Genomic DNA, 15,885 nt, shown 5'->3' with positions numbered 1-15,885 from the left:
ACTAAGCAGCCAGCAATCACTCTTCCCTCTGCCAGAGTCATATCACTGATCAAGTGTGGCTCAGTTCCTCTCTGAACGTAGGGCTGCCAGACGTAATGCAATCATAACGGGTGCACAGCTTGTCCAAGAGAAGCGAGCTCCTATTTCACTGATGATGATACCGGAATGAACTCTTTGTGCTCCTTCTTTCTCACACTTCCCCGAATGTACCAGGCCTGAAACTCTCACACTTCCCTGAGCATAATAAGCCAATTGTGATTCCTTGCTTATAACTTTGTGTCGAAAGCTAGATCAAGGCAAGAAAAGTCGGGAATAAAAAAACAGGAAATTTCCAAAAAGAATTTCCATGGTGGTAAAAAGAAAAGATTCAAAAAGCAAAAACACCTCAAAACCTTTACATATTTTTTTTCACCTGTGATAGTATCAAGTCATTTATGGACAGAAAATACCAAGAAGAGCTATGTAATGGTGATAAACACAAGAAAATACAAGTATATAAGTATATAGGTTGCAGCAGGAAAAAAAGGCATAGTAAAATGGAAAAAATCAGATATTAGTTCGCACTTTTGGGAGAAACGTATTTAACAAACTTCGGGATCAAGAACACAGATAATAATAGACTAAATATCTGCCGGTTCACTACAAAAAAACACTGACTCTTATTTAGCTTCATGAAACATAGGAGGAATTTAGTAGATTAGCGCCACATATGAAAAATTATTCTAACCATAACACATAAAACATGCTAACACGGAGATGGGCAGCATTTTAGACCCGTGGGCCACAAAAAGGTTCTAAAATTTGACAGAAGTACGGAAGCAGGAGCAGATTGGTTGAATGTTTTGTTAATCTACATCATTAGAGATAAATTAGAGAGAAATAATAAGGAATCTTGATGAAAATAGGATGTCATTTTGATTGAAATTCAAGTTCTAATTTCAAAATTGTGACATTTTAGTGCCAATTGTAGGAATGGGTTGATGTCCCTGAGGGGAAAACTCAAACTTAGGGTAATGCTGCGTTCATGTGTTGTTGGGATGATCAGAAAACTGACTGTCCAACACAGAAAAACACACATGAACTTCAGAAAAGCAATAGATCTTCAAACACCAATCAAAATACAGAATAACTTTCTGCACATAACAAAACTTTAATCTATTTGGCCCTCGCTCCATATTTTGCACCCCTGTGCCAACAAGTCAACTAAACTCTTTATATCACTTCAAATGACTAAATTTGTTTTATTCTTCATCATCTATGTCGCTTTAGAAAAACTTGGTCCATTGTAAGAGATATGGTTCTTCTGTGTTTTTGTCAGTACGGATACACAAACCTAGTGTCTTCTACTGGTTATTACTATTTATTAAAAAACAAACAAATCACATGCAAGTCGCACTGAAGTAAAAGTGTGTATCCAGTCAGGAAAAGTCTATTAGCCCGGACCGAGTCCGCCTAATTTGTTCTGGATCGAGTGCTGAACCTTGCGTTTCGTTTGTATTCAGACTAACTTCAACCAGACATTTTTGTTTCAAACCAAAGCTTGTAAACAAAAGCACATGACTTTAGATATCTTCAGTCATTGGCCATGAATTACGGGGTCCAACCAAGAGTGTCCAGTCTGAATTTACCATAACTGTTACCACTGGCAAAACTATGCAAAATCCGTAACTTATACTCCGAAAAATATGATAGTCTTAGCTAACCTTCCATAAAATATTACAACTATTAGTTGCAAACAAAATGTCTGGAACGGGACAAACTTTTAAGTGATATGAGCAAAATCATGAACATTTAACAATCCATTATCAAGATATTATTTAAAGCTTTTACTATAAAAGCATGCTTTTATATAACAAAGATGGTTGACCTTAAAAAAAGTTAAATGCATCGAGTATAATACTCCAGAAATCTAATAGCTTTTAGTCTCAACAAAGAGCACTCCTCCATCCGACACACTGTAGTGTTAGTGAACCTGTGCTGCTCTCCCACAGATGCCTGGTGTGATGTTTGACAGATTCCTTTCTCTCCAGCTATGCTCACAGTAAATGTCCATCTGGCAGCTCCCATGGGTACTTATTATTCTATGCTAGCCAGGGGTTTTCTGTTTCTGAGCAGTCAGCCGACGCCAGCCTCAGAGAGTGGAGAGCCTAACCAAAACTTCTCCCAGATCGAGAGCAGAGTTTTTAACTAGACAATAAAGACGGGGTCCCTGATGCACTCCGGAAATTAAAGACGGAGGAAAAATTTGGCAGAATTGTTGAGTGGGAGAGACAAATGTTTTTCTTTGTCAAATGCAGCTGATGCACATTGGGGTTAGGATGATTGATTTTCCTCCCACAAGCAGATGCTTATAGCCATGGGTGTACCACTGCCTCCTGACCTGGTCTGACGCCCTGCTATGGTGGAGTCAGTCATGCAGTTGACCTCTACCAGACTCCTTTAGCCTGCTGAGTAACTCTTAAAGTAGTCAGACAAAACAGTTGACGCTACACTTGACTTGGCATCTACTGGGTAAAACATTTCCCAGCTTTTCTTCCAACTCTTTGTGTTGACTGGTGCTCCTCTTGATAGGATTAAACACCAAGCTTAGACCAACATTGAAACAAATTACGAACCTGACCAATGTGTTGCACCTTTCATTTTGGATGGTGTTGTACCCTTAACGGGAAAACCAGAAGATGCGAAATCTTAAGGGATAATGGCAAAATTAAGTCTCTAATTCTCTCTAATACTATGTACACACTAGGCTTTTGTTGCACATTCAAGAACCCGCTGAAAAGAATGGACTGTCCCTACGCAATACTAGCGCAGGTACCTACAGTCGGAAGAGGCTTGGTGGGAAATGTCAAAGTGGTGCAAATCTCACAGATCTTGCTCCAAGCTTTTTCTTTCACAGGCCTATTCTTATATATAAAAGATTTGGTATAATAAAATTCTGGTCGAACATAAATCTGAATTATTATTTCTTCTCCATGATCAATTTTCAAATGGTTGGCACTTCAGTCTTTTGAGAAAGGCCCAACTCTTAACCGTTAGCTTTCAAACTTGATTAGCAACTGTTTTTGAAGGCGGTATCATAATAATGGGCCTATATGTGCGTTTACATAGACTTTTTATTGGAAGTGTTCACTTGACTGTGCATTTATGAGCCCGGTGTGAATGTCGCATAATCTATTACCTTTAATCCCTGAGTCCTCCTGTCAAATAAAACACCTAAAGTTTAAGGGATTGAGATTGTTTTTTTTTCTCCAGTACAATATCATTGTGTGTATATCAACTCAAAGTAGCTTGGAAAAAATTCCGTTCTCCCTCTTTCTCTATAAAGGTATTGACCTAATTATGGGTAATGTCATTACTAAATTCAAAAATTCAGCCTGTTCCAAAAGTGTTAGACAAACCTGAAGAAAATGCCAGTGTTGAAGATTTCCCAAGGTCTTATTCCTGTATTTTTTCTATTGGTGTATCCAGTAGCACTCAGAGATAAGGTTGAGCGGAAGAGATAGACTTGGACATTCTGGTGATGGCATAAACAATATCTCATGGGGAGGACGCCACTGAGACTTGTAAGGCACTCTAGTCAGAGACCTTCAGTGACTCCGGAGCCGGAAAAGCTTCTCTCTAAACTCCCTGGGACATGTGATGCACTCATTGGTGCTCAGAAGATAGATTCTTCACTAACCAAGTGGTTCTCTATCAACGCAAGCTCAGAAAAATAAAGGAAAAGGACACATCTCCTCCTTTCTGAGGGATGGAGTTCTTGTGGGTAAGTGCGGCTAACATATTGCAGAGAAAATGCATACGGTTTCTATACATGACTGGAGGTCTGTGCATCAAATAGTGGTTCAATAAAGTGCCGATAGCACATGAAAATCATTGATCCAGACATTTGGAATAAAAATGTTCCAGAAATGTATTTTTATCTCAGCCAAAAACTGATGCTTGCAAGGACTGGGTTGATGCCATTGGTTGTGTTTGTAATTTGTAAAGCTCAGCCGGACTCATTATGGTTTAGTACAGCTGAACTTGTTTTTGGATATTCAGCGTGTGGCCTTTTGGAAGTATTGAAGGGACAGTTCATGTCAACTTTGCATTAAACTGTTTTCCTGGTGTCTAACACAATTACAAAAAGTCCAATTAAATGCTCTCTAATCTTATGACTTCCTCCAGTACATAGTGATGGCTTCTGGGGTGAGCAACACATCTTACGATGCCTTATGAAAGCCATTTTGGGAGATGTTCCAAACTGCCATGTGTACTTAAATGATGTGGTCATCTGTTCTCTCAATTGGCCTGGCCAAATGCAAGTGTTTTTGACTGCATACCATCCATTTATATACAATAAATGGATGGTAGACACAGATGATGTTGAGAGATCAGGGTTTTTTTGTTTGTTTTTTTAACTTGTCCTGTCCAACAACTGGGCAAACAGATGAGAGCTGAAGGCCTCTTGTGTTGCACATATTTTACTTTAACAACAGGGGTTATGAATCTTCTGACAAACCAGAGGTTTGTCTGAATAAACCCCTTTTGTAATTGAGGCCAAACTTTATTCAATTTAGTCATATTTGGGAACCTTTTGTGTTGGACCGGACGGAAAAGGAAAGGAGAGAGGAAGAGAGAGGGATATTAGAGAGAGGGGGCATAGGAGGGTGATTAGAAGGGGAGGGGGGGTTAAACCATGAAGTAGCATAAAGCATTAAGTTGCTGGATGGTTATGCTCATTACGGCGAGGTTCAGATGTAATACAAGTCTATAAGGGCGGGGCCTGTCCACACACACACAAATGTTATAAACATACCTGTTGGCTGCAAAAATGTCCACATGTCAACATTTACACGATACAAATATTGTTCACACACGCATACTTATGCTTTCAAACCAACTAGTGTGAAATATTTCATTCAATCACGCAAAATATTTGTGCAAAGGTGAGCTAACACCTGTGCTGTAGTGATTGTTTATGTTCCTCTAAAATAGATGATGGAATGTGAAAAGAAGAAGGGAGAGTGCCCAGCCATCCCCACAACAAGATCCCCGCCGCACCAGTAGCGGCAGCCAGGACCCCCCAATACCCGCACAGCAGCAGACAGAGAACATACGCCCCCCGGGTGATCACATCCGCCACCCAGGTCAGGGCCAGCAGGACCGCCACAGGGGCCCCCAAAGCCTGAGAGCAGAGAGTCATGGGGGGGACAGAGAGTGGAGCTCCGGCCCAACCAGGAGAGCAGACACGGGGCACCTCATCACCACCCAGGAGTTCTAGGCATCCCCCCGCCCCCACCCCAGGTACGAGCCAGGCCCCCCCAAGGGAGACCCGCCCCATGCTCCAGGCAGCCACCCACCCGGCCGACGGTTGGTCCAGGAAGGAGCAAGGCAGGGGCCAGCCATCCCTGCCTAGGAGGAGGACACCCAGGGGATGTGTTTAGAGATCAGGTTGATATATTTTGAAGAACTCTATAAAAGCATTGGTAAGCACATTTCTATGTCTCCCAGTGCAGTGAGCTTCACCATCTCCGGCAGGAACTGTGACTGAATGACAGAGGCTTTCGGGGCTACTTCCGGTTCTCTATGTCCAGGTTTGACAATAGTCCCAGGCGTGAAAATTATGACAAAAGAATTAGAGGACATTTTAATTATTGTACTCTCCTTCACCCGCCAATTACATCATCAACACATCACGGGCTGAAGATGAGTTCCTGAGTGGTTGACGCAACGCAAATTTTTTGCAAATGTTCAGACATTTGAACTCGCGCTGCCTGACCCCCATGCCGTTGCTGATGTGTGAAACACAATGCAAGACCTCTGATCGTAACTGTACATTTACTTAACATTAAAATTGGGCAGCACTTACACACAAACCATGTTCAGTGTGAACATATCTTGTGGAAAGGATCAACCATCATCTCAACCAGATGGAGATAATCTCGGTACACTAAACATCAGTATAAAGTGGTCTACGAGCTGCCCGATTGCCCCCCCTGATGTTCAGTGGTTATGATACAGGCTGGGCCCTGGGGGGTTCTTCAGTGCGAGTTCCTGGTGGGGAGAACTGCAATATGCCCTGTATCACTGTTCTTGAAATTGTGTCTCTTGCTTAGGTGTGTACTCTTTTTGTTTGTGAGAAAAAGCAAACAGGATTTTTCTTTCTGATCAAAGACCTGCTTGTTTGTTATGTTGGCCTTGGCTCTGACTGCAGCTTTACTTGCTCTTTTTATTTAATTTCCATTAACTTTTACTTTAAGTCTATAATAAAACCTATTGGTTAACGCCCCTCAGTTGTTTTATTATTTTGTTTCTCCACATTATCCACCCTAATGTGGATGTGAAAAGGCAGCAAGATATAAAAACTCTATAGCAAAAGCAAAAGCAGGGCTTTGTCATTATCCTGTCACTGTCCACTCTGCTAGGAGTGTCACCTGAATAGTGATCCGCCGTTGAAATCCAACCATCTTTGGTAATTCCTCACAATCACTGCTGTGTGTAAACAAACAACATTCGCCCTTGCTTATTTAAGTCAACACTGCAGGCGCATTCTTTGAACAATCTGGGCCATTTGATTCTCATTTGAATAAAATTCAAATCCAAAGCACAGAGCACACAATCCACTTGCCAGGAAAAACCCACCATGGTGCATGTGTGTAGGGAAACAGGGTTAGGCGAGGGGTTGCAGAGCATTGCAAACTGCACTGGGCAAACGGCAGCTTCTTGATGCCACTTCAACTCCTCCCCCCTTGATGCAACTTTTTGCTATATTTATGCATGCACATCACTCCAAAAGACAAGAAAACTCAAACAAGGCTCAGACTCTAGGGAGAGGTGGTGTGAAAAATGAAATGCTCCTTACCTAGTGTGGAGAAGTTGGTTACATCTGTAAGCAGACCATAGAGGGAAAAGAGGGAGCAGAGGGACAAGAGAGGGAGGGGGGAAGATAAAGAGAAATGTCAGCAAATTACAATATACTGTGCAGTGAGCTAAACTTCTCTGCAGGCTGAGGATGTCACCAGCTTCTTTGAAAAATGACGTTCTCCCAGCATTTTGCAGAGTTGGGGTTAAGAATAGGCACTGTCAAGAAAGGGACATCGTTTATTAAGCAGAGGACAGGAAATGACTCAGATGGTCTCCCCTGAGGATTCCAACTTTGCACAATTTGCATGAATATTTGTCGGCGATTCGGGAATTTTGAGCATGAAAGGCAAACACGAGGACGTGGAAAAACTTTTTTTTGTTACCGGCAAATCATTAGCGCTGCCATTTCTTTGCATCAGCATTACATAACTGTGCAAACAAACGCGTTCAAACAAAAGTTCAACCAAGTTTCCTCTCTGGAAAGGGCCCCTCGCTAATTTACCATCTTTTTTTATTTTCCTGCACACTTGGGTTTTTGCCACATTTCTCCAACCTTGTTAGTCTGGCTGCTGACATTGAATGTGAAGTACCGGATTCTCATAAACTCTTTAAACAAAAAGGGTTCCTGCAAAAAGCGAATCAGGTAGCTGAGGCAGCAACAACATCCCAGCTACCTTGCGTTCATACAGTAAATGTATAGATTTACAGAAATTGTTGGCATCTTCTGTTTAAAAACCTCCAGCAACCCCACTACCCTGATAAAAACACACAGGATTTCAGTTACTACAACCTTTTCGTCATATGAAGAGAATGGTCCCTCTGCAATTGTCCCAGCCTTAAGTACAATTTTTTCTTGCTTTAAATGTGCAATAAAACAAGGAAATTGAGTAAACTACCAATAGAACGCTGTAGTGGCAGGAAAACTGTAGACTGAGGGGCAATACTAAAGCAGTCTGCTTGAGTTGCTAAGCAGAATTTAGAAGTAATACGATTCATCACAAGTGCTGTCAGTCTCCCTGCATTCATTTCCATTTTCCTTGTGTATGCAACAAACCCCACATGGCTCCAGAATGAGAAAAAATGTAATTACAATGCCTGTTTTGCATGTGCGAACAAATCTATTTTCAGGCGAAAATGCCGAAGAACAGAGTTCTGTCTCTGGGACGCTCATTACCATTCTGTCTGACATACATTCGCACTCAGTGCTGCAGTTGTTGCTAAACAGAGAGCTCAGCTGTGGACCTTGAAGCTTCATGCAGGGAAAATTGGACCCAGGGGAGAGGGTAGCAGGGACTGATGTCAAGCTTCAAGAGCTACTAGGAGCACCTGGGGTTTCAATGACATTAGCATCGGTTTTGTTTGGTAGAGAGACACCAAGAGACTTGAATAATAGAAGACATGGTAAGGATACAAACAAGATGTTGCACATACATAAAGATAAGTGTCAGTGCACGCTTTTAGAAGACCCACAAAAAGTGAGTCAAACCAGCATTTTGTCAAGGAAACAATGAAAATTTTTACAGAGACAAGAAAAGTAACAAAAATCGCAAAAGAGTAAATATGCTGCTTGAAGTGTTTTGCACCATTAAGAGCTTCTTTCCACAAAAAAAAAAAAAACAACTATTTGAATACTTTTCTTCTTGCACTCTTGTAAGGATTTTTGATTTTCCTAAGTCCTGCAGGGAAATTCTGGAAAGCTGGCCAATCAAAACCAGCAGAGGGAGTGAGGGGCCTAAGTGGATTAGGGTGGTAGGAGGGAAAAAAAATATCTAAAGGGAATGGAGAAAAAAAAAGTTGTGGCTTCAATAAGCCCTCTGTGTGAACCAGGAAATAGATGGAAGAGAGACACTTATCTCTCACCCTTCTCACCCCTGTGTTTTAAGACGATAAGCTGCTTCCAGGGTCTTAGTTATGCTGTATAGAACCCACAACACGATACAGAAACTTGACGAGTCAAAGAAAAGAGGAGCGCTAAAAAAGTCAGGCCCTCGTGTTGTCTTTTCCCGTCGACGGCAGGGATTTGGGGATTGTTTGGAGTGGTCAGCATTGGAAGGAATTACCCAAAGTCTCTGATGTTACACAGGGAGCATGTCACTTCTTAGACACGGGTTTAGTGTAAACCATTTCTGCTCAACCTAGTTTTTACAATTTCTTATAATGGGATGGAAACGTATCCGCAATCAAAGTACAGCCTCTCTGCGATTTTTAAAGATCCTGATTGACAGGCATTTCACGAAACAGCTGCAATTTAGACACGGATTGCCACCACTTGCATAACACTGGGTTACCACTTCAAGTTGGACCAGATTGTCTGTTTATTCATAATTATTCATGTAAAACATGACATGGGAGTGAGGAATAAAGGAGCGAAAAGAATAGCTTTTACACTCAAGAGTCATACGTACATCAGTTATGAGTCAGGTTGTAATCTGTCTGGGTGCTTTGGGAAATTCTACAGTCTTTTTCATTCAGAAATGTAACGACATGTTGCAGACAATAAAGGTTTTTACATGTATTGACAGCAAAAAAGGTGTGTTTTTTCTGAAAGAGCAGTTGCTGTTTTTCCTCTAAAGCAGCTAAGAAAAACCCTTCAACAATCTCTAATTTGAGCATCGACAAAGAGAACTGGTGGCGTTAACATTTCTATACCGTGACAGGTTTAACAATGAAGCTTTAGCTCTAGTGATGTCTGGTCTTTGAACTACCGTAACTTTTTAACCGTTGACCCAAATAACAAAATTCCAACGTTTTCTGTTGCTGAGAAAAGAGACTCTACACTGATCTGCAACAGTTTACAGTAGTGAAGAAGAAAATCAGTTTTCCACCACTATGGAACCAAAAATGTTGCATCATGCTTATTTCTTCATAATCCATTGAAATTAGGTTAATCATCTAAATGGTTAAAGTGCTACAGAATGTCAAAGAATTTGTGTTATTTGCTGCCGCCGGAGACATTTCTTGTTTTAAAGTGTTAAAGTAAGAAAGTGTTAAAGTAAGAAAACAATAAAAGCAACAAAACAATGAAAGTTAACCCACGAAATCTGTTCACTGCAGTCAAAAGCAGGAGTAAAAAGAGGGGTTTTTAACAGTAACTTGTCCTAAAGTGTGTTCGAAAACCTGTCACTCTCGCTGAATGTGGGAGGAGCCACAGTCAAACGTCTTTAGTCTCATCGCTACATGACGACATTGATGAAGTTGAAAGACCTGGTTGGTTTATTCTGAAGAGCTTTACAAAAGCATTGGTAAGCACATCTTCATGTCTGGGTTTATGAATCATCATTAAAAGACTCTCCCAGTACCATCTACTGAAAGAGCTGCGTCTGAATGACGGCCGCTTTCAGCGCTACTTCTGTCTCTCTGTGACCCACTTTGACGACCTGCTGTGCCGCATTTGTCCCACAAGGGAAAAACTATTTACCTTCACTCGAGAACCTTTTTATTATTGCGGCCACACAAATAAGAATAATGTTTTAAAGTTCAAGAAGAGAACGATCAGATTCTCCTCCATGTTGCTTTTTGACTGTTCACATCATCCACACGCCGCAGGTCGTTTGACAAGTTGAGTTCCTAATTGGTCGACAAAACACAAATTCTTCGCCAAAGTTCAGATATTTGAATACGTCAGAATTCTCACCACGCCACAGTCCCAAACCTCGAGAGGAGAATCACACTGTACCCATAACACGCTGCAGGACCTCTCAACACACCTGTACGCTGACTTAACACTGACATTTGCCGTGCAAAATGTAGCTTAAAAATGCGAAGAACCAAAATGCTGCTTAAGTAAAATAACTTGGAACAAATTCTAAATCGAAGGATTTTGAATATTTGCTTTTAAACTGTACATTGACTGAAGTTTACACTGTTGGAAGGCTTTTATCAGGGCCTCTTTTCGTGTAAAATGCTATAGTCTTTGAATTTTCATAACCACGTCTGTGAGTCGAGACTGACATGAACCCCGGCTGTACTTGTGTCCTCGTCTTTGCATGGTTTGCTGCATGGAAACAGGCACGTCAATCAACCCCTCGTCTGTAGCATCACAAGTACTCTCGGCTTGATTTGTTCAGCTTGTGTTGTTTATGTCTGCTGTGGCTCCAGTCTTCAGACGATTCTGTCAGCGTTTACGAGGGTTCAAACCTTCTTGGTTTCCACGGCATCCAAAACGGGGCAACCGACGCCACTTCCTCGGATAAACTGGATTATATTAGAGAAATATCCTCTGCCCTTGGTGGGTCATGGGGGCTTAGAGTTTGCGTGAAAAGTCCTCCAAGACTGCAGCTTTTCAGACAAGGACATTATTTTTCCTCCAGGGAGATTCTTTTTGATACAGGCACTCTTCAGAGTCAAAAGTCTCCCCATTCATCACAAAGCAGTCAGTGCACAACAATAGCAACAAGATTAGGGACTTAAAAGAGCTGCAGTGGCTCCCTCACACTCTGACAAGCAAACTATCTTCAACAATCTGCATTTGAGGGATGACGTCAACCGATACAGGGACGCTTTTGGCTTTTTAGGAAAGATTGATATCAATAAATTATTACCACAGCTTTTAATGCAGCTTTTTCTTAAATAAAAATCACATTAATAATCCAATATTAAAATAAAAAGAATCTACAAAACAAACCCTTTTCAAACTGCTTTATTTGGGTTTAACGCTTTAAGTTTGCTTAAGCTAAAGATTGATTTCACGCAAACTGATCATATACTAAAAACCTGTTCCAACAGAAATATACCTGAGGACAAATGACAGTTTTACAGGTGAAGCAGCACTATGCAGAACTTGTGTTTCTCCTGCAGTGGCAGTTTGTCAGTAGCATTGTGCTTTGTTTTGTCATGAATATTTACACGGACCCAGTAACTGTTATATAAAAAAAAACGAAAAACAAAACAACAAATAAAAATTCCACTTCCATGCTAAGAAACAACTGCTGCAATGTTTTGCTTTTTTTTCTCTCTCACAAAGTTTAAAAAATGAGGATGAACATCTATTCTTTTAACACCAAACCAGATATTTTTGGAGATTTTTTGTTTTGTTTCCCACTTTCCTAACATGTTCATATACCGTATTTTCCGGACTATAAGTCGCCCTTTTTTTCATAGTTTGGCAAGGGGTGCGACTTATACTCCGCAGCGACTTATATTAGAAACAAATTGAAATAAATACATTGTTAACCCTCCTGTTATGTTCATTTGGGAGGAACAGAGATGATGTTCCTCGGTCAATTTGATGTATGAGGTATGTTAAGTGTTAAGAGTATGTTAAGTGACTCAGAGAATCAGCAAACTTTTTTTACAGTAAGATCTTGAAGGCTAACAACATAATATTCTATTTTCCAATGATTTCATGGATTCAGAAATGCAATAAAAATGACAACTGTTTCTACAAATACAGGATGAAAACAGAGTATTAGTTGGACAATGATGCTTCATGAAAGGAATAAATAAATAAGTATGAGAAAGAATTACTGTGAAATTATGAGATAAACAGTCTGCTATGATTGTGTCATATGAGGTTGTGCAAGTTATTAGTTCTTGGTCTCAGATTTTGCCAAATAAATTTCCAGTCAAAATGCGACTTATAGTCCAGTGCAACTTATCTGTGTTTTTTTCTACTAATGCATTTTTGGGCTGCTGCAACTTATACTCCGCAGTGACTTATAGTCCGGAAAATACGGTATGTCATATCGTTTCACCATCTCTTGAGCCAACGATTCATGTCGTACAATATCACAGTGTTAACGTAATCAATGTGCCAGGAAAAGAGGAACACCACTTTTGAGAGCTCGCCACGCTGATGCCATTATAAGCCTGCAGCTTCTAACTCCAATCTTTTTTCCTCAAGTAGCTTCCCAATGGTGCTGAGGGAGTTAGGAGGCAAGAGATGGTCATCTCTGAGAGGAATTTTTCATTTGTAGCTGGTAGTAAAGGTTTAATTATCTCTTAATAATTATATCTAGCCACATATACACCCACATGAGAGTGCAGAAAAGAGGAAGTATGTTTTCAAATCGCCACAGGGCTGGGTGTACCCTAACTGGAAATAAAAAAATGCTTTGGAGCTGGAAAGCAGCCATGGAGGAATGCTGGAACCTCAAGCGCTTGTTCGCTCAATTTAGGCCATGACGAAAAAGGACAAGCAACATGTTTCACCATTTAACCTATTCACCAGAGTGGAATGGCAGCAGCTGTTTTTTTTCGTTCATGTTATTTATTTATTTATTTTATAGTGCCACACAATGGAACAAAATGGCTCAGGCTGGCCAAGTTCCAGTGAGGCCCTGGTGCACCGAGGAAAGGAGGAACGTGTGAAACCGACATTGTAGAAGAGTGTTGCCCTGCAATCACTGATGCTGAGAGAGCGCCACAGAGCTCTCACCCTTCCATCTGAGCTGAATAAACGTTCATTTTTTTTTCCTGTGGCAGTAAAGCTTTAAAGAAATCCTGACGGAGGCTGCAGATGGCCTAAGCTCTCACAGTCTGAGGAAGCATCAAAACTCCGGCTGTTCTTGCAAGGAAGAAGAAGATAAAAAAGCGCTGTCTTGCTCTTACCCCTCTCTTCAAGATGAGGCGTGGACCAGTATGTTATGAGTGGCAGCTTGATGAGCGCAGTTAGAGAGACTCCAAACTTCATCATGCACTTGTCAGACTTGGGCCTGTCCAGTTTAAAGGCTGCTCAGGCGTGACAGCAGCGGAACAAGTTATGCTTATGGTAGCACCACAGCAGATGTTTTGTCCTAGTTACAGCTGTCTCCTGTTTGAAAGCGGAAATCATGTGCTGTGCTGTTAACTCAATTCCAGGCGTGTAAGCTCTGTGCTTCATTTTTCTTTTTTACCTGTTTAGGTGCAGATTACTGTATTTTACGCAATATAAAGCCCTTTTTCTTTTTAAACAACATTGCGCCCTATAATCCAGAGCGGCGCATACATCCATATGGGTTAGTGTGAATGTCTTTAATAATGTCCCGGCTGGGGGGACACCAATTGGGGAACTTTCTGTGTGGAGTTTGGATGTTCTCCCCATGCATGCCTGGGTTTTCTACAGCTTCCTCCCACCACCCAAAAACATGCTTCATAGGTTTATTGGTTACTCTAAATTGTCCCTATGTGTAAATGCAAGTGTGTATGGGTGTTTGATTGTGGCACATCACTGCAGGATAATGAACAAGGTTGGGAATTAGCGTAGTCACAGTAATGGTTGTTTTAGCTGTGTCAGTCTGTTTTTTTACATGTTGTGAACGAGGTTGGGAGATGCAGGTATTGTTCGCGCGGCTAACGTGTAGCGTGGTACAAACAAGTTCTAGAGTCACAGTTAAGTCTGACAAACGTATCTCTGACACTTGTTCTGCTTAAGGCACCTTATGGTTCGCCTTATATATGACAATATTTTGAAAATAGACTGTTCATTGACGGTGCGCCTTAGGATCCCATAGTGCGTAACACACCGTATCTTCGACAAAGATGTGTAGGCAGTAATTTGGTTTATTTTTATTTGTCGTTTTGTTTCATTTTAGGAATGAATAACGCCTTTTTTATTGCTGTGTATGTCACAAAAAGATGTTTTACCAACCTTTTTTGCTCTATGAAGATTTTCAAAGTATTTAGCACAGCAGGGCTGTGATGATTGATCACAAACTGGAAGATTAAAAGGCCTGTTAAACCTATGCTGGGCTCTGACCCTGAGTTCAGTTACACTCAAGTGAAATAAAGACTATGTTGCCTCAGGAGACACAGAATGAAGGACAGAACAGAGAAGTATAAGCAAAAAAAAAAGGTGGATAGGCGTTTTCTTTGATGCATATGTCCTGGTTTGACCCCTTCATATTAGCATGTGAAGGCAGCCAGCACAACAGTGTCAGGACTCATTCACACTTGTGGGTTTGATTCACACCTGGGCTATTTTAGTTCAGGTTGGGGGATGACCGGACCGCATTTTTTCTATTGCCCCGATCCGATTCTAAGTCATTTGATTAGTGACTCTACCAGTACTAAGTCCAATAGAACAAATACAAAACAAAAGATCCAGGTTGTGCCCAATTTTTATTTACCTTATTTGATCATTTATACTTGAACAGTGCACTTCTCTGTGAGGTAGCTTGAACAATCAGGTAAACGTTAACTAAGATAAATTTAACTTAAAAAAAACAACATGTCTTCTTAAAATATATGTTCACATTGGTGAGTCCATGGTTTTTGTCATATTTCAGGTTATTTATTAAATGTTTCAATTTCTTCCACCACTCCCGGTCTCCTGTACACCATCAGTTCCTGACAGTCAGAAACTACGTGATCGGGCGTTATTTATGTGATAGAAGTGGGACATCCCCATATCAAAAAGTCCCTTTTTTTTCTGACAAGTGTGAAAGTTAACCTGACATTTGGTCTGACAAGTAGAACTTGGTTGACCTAAGACTGAGTTTCGATGTACTCTTAGCTCACCCTCAACTAAATGTTGGGTAATGGAAAAGAATAGGCACTAACTACATATCCAAAGAATACAAAAATAAATGAAAAAACTAGTTCCAATTCTTAATCTTTTTTCCCAAATTTTGTCAATTTGGTACAATGGTTGATGGCGTTAACTTATACAGCCCTTTTCTACATTGTTTTAAAGACCAAGGCGATTTTTTATCCTAGTCCCATTCACCATACACACACACATTCACACACTGCCCAACACTGGCGCCAACCGATAACCATCGATGGAGTTTTATCTGGATCTGAACAATTATTAAATCAGCAGGAAATGCAAAAGGCGTGGGGATATTTTAAAAATGAGGATTGGCACCTTTACTGTAAAAAAAAAAAGAGAAAAAAAACTACAACAGAAAAAAAAAATTTTTTATTGGGACACATGTGGCAAATTGCTGTTTTTCCACTTAAAACAATTTAAGCCTAAGTCACCCATTTGGAACTTTGCATGATGCTAAAATGAAGGGCTCAAAAGCTAGGAGAAAGTCAATCTCTGATCTGACTCAAGTGGATATAGACATAATGAGTAAACATGGAATTCAAGGTGTTAGCATTAATATTGTTGTTGTT

At 40.6% G+C, this 15,885-nt stretch overlaps 1 protein-coding gene across 41 annotated transcripts in view; it reads right to left on the bottom strand.

Annotated features, from left to right (window-relative positions):
• Positions 1-15,885, bottom strand: part of LOC101165843 (receptor-type tyrosine-protein phosphatase delta) — a 496,446-nt gene that overhangs the window by 361,339 nt on the left and 119,222 nt on the right. For all 41 annotated transcript variants that reach the window (XM_023966287.1, XM_023966285.1, XM_023966296.1 and 38 more), the window contains exon 4: positions 6,845-6,868. The gene's annotated coding sequence lies outside the window, so the exon portion shown is untranslated. The remainder of the gene's footprint in view (positions 1-6,844; positions 6,869-15,885) is intronic.

This window comes from Oryzias latipes, chromosome 18 (assembly GCF_002234675.1).
Source record: "Oryzias latipes chromosome 18, ASM223467v1".
NCBI lineage: Eukaryota > Metazoa > Chordata > Actinopteri > Beloniformes > Adrianichthyidae > Oryzias > Oryzias latipes.
The sequence above is the reverse complement of the archived record's forward strand: the minus strand, read 5'-3'. Positions and strand labels throughout refer to the sequence as shown.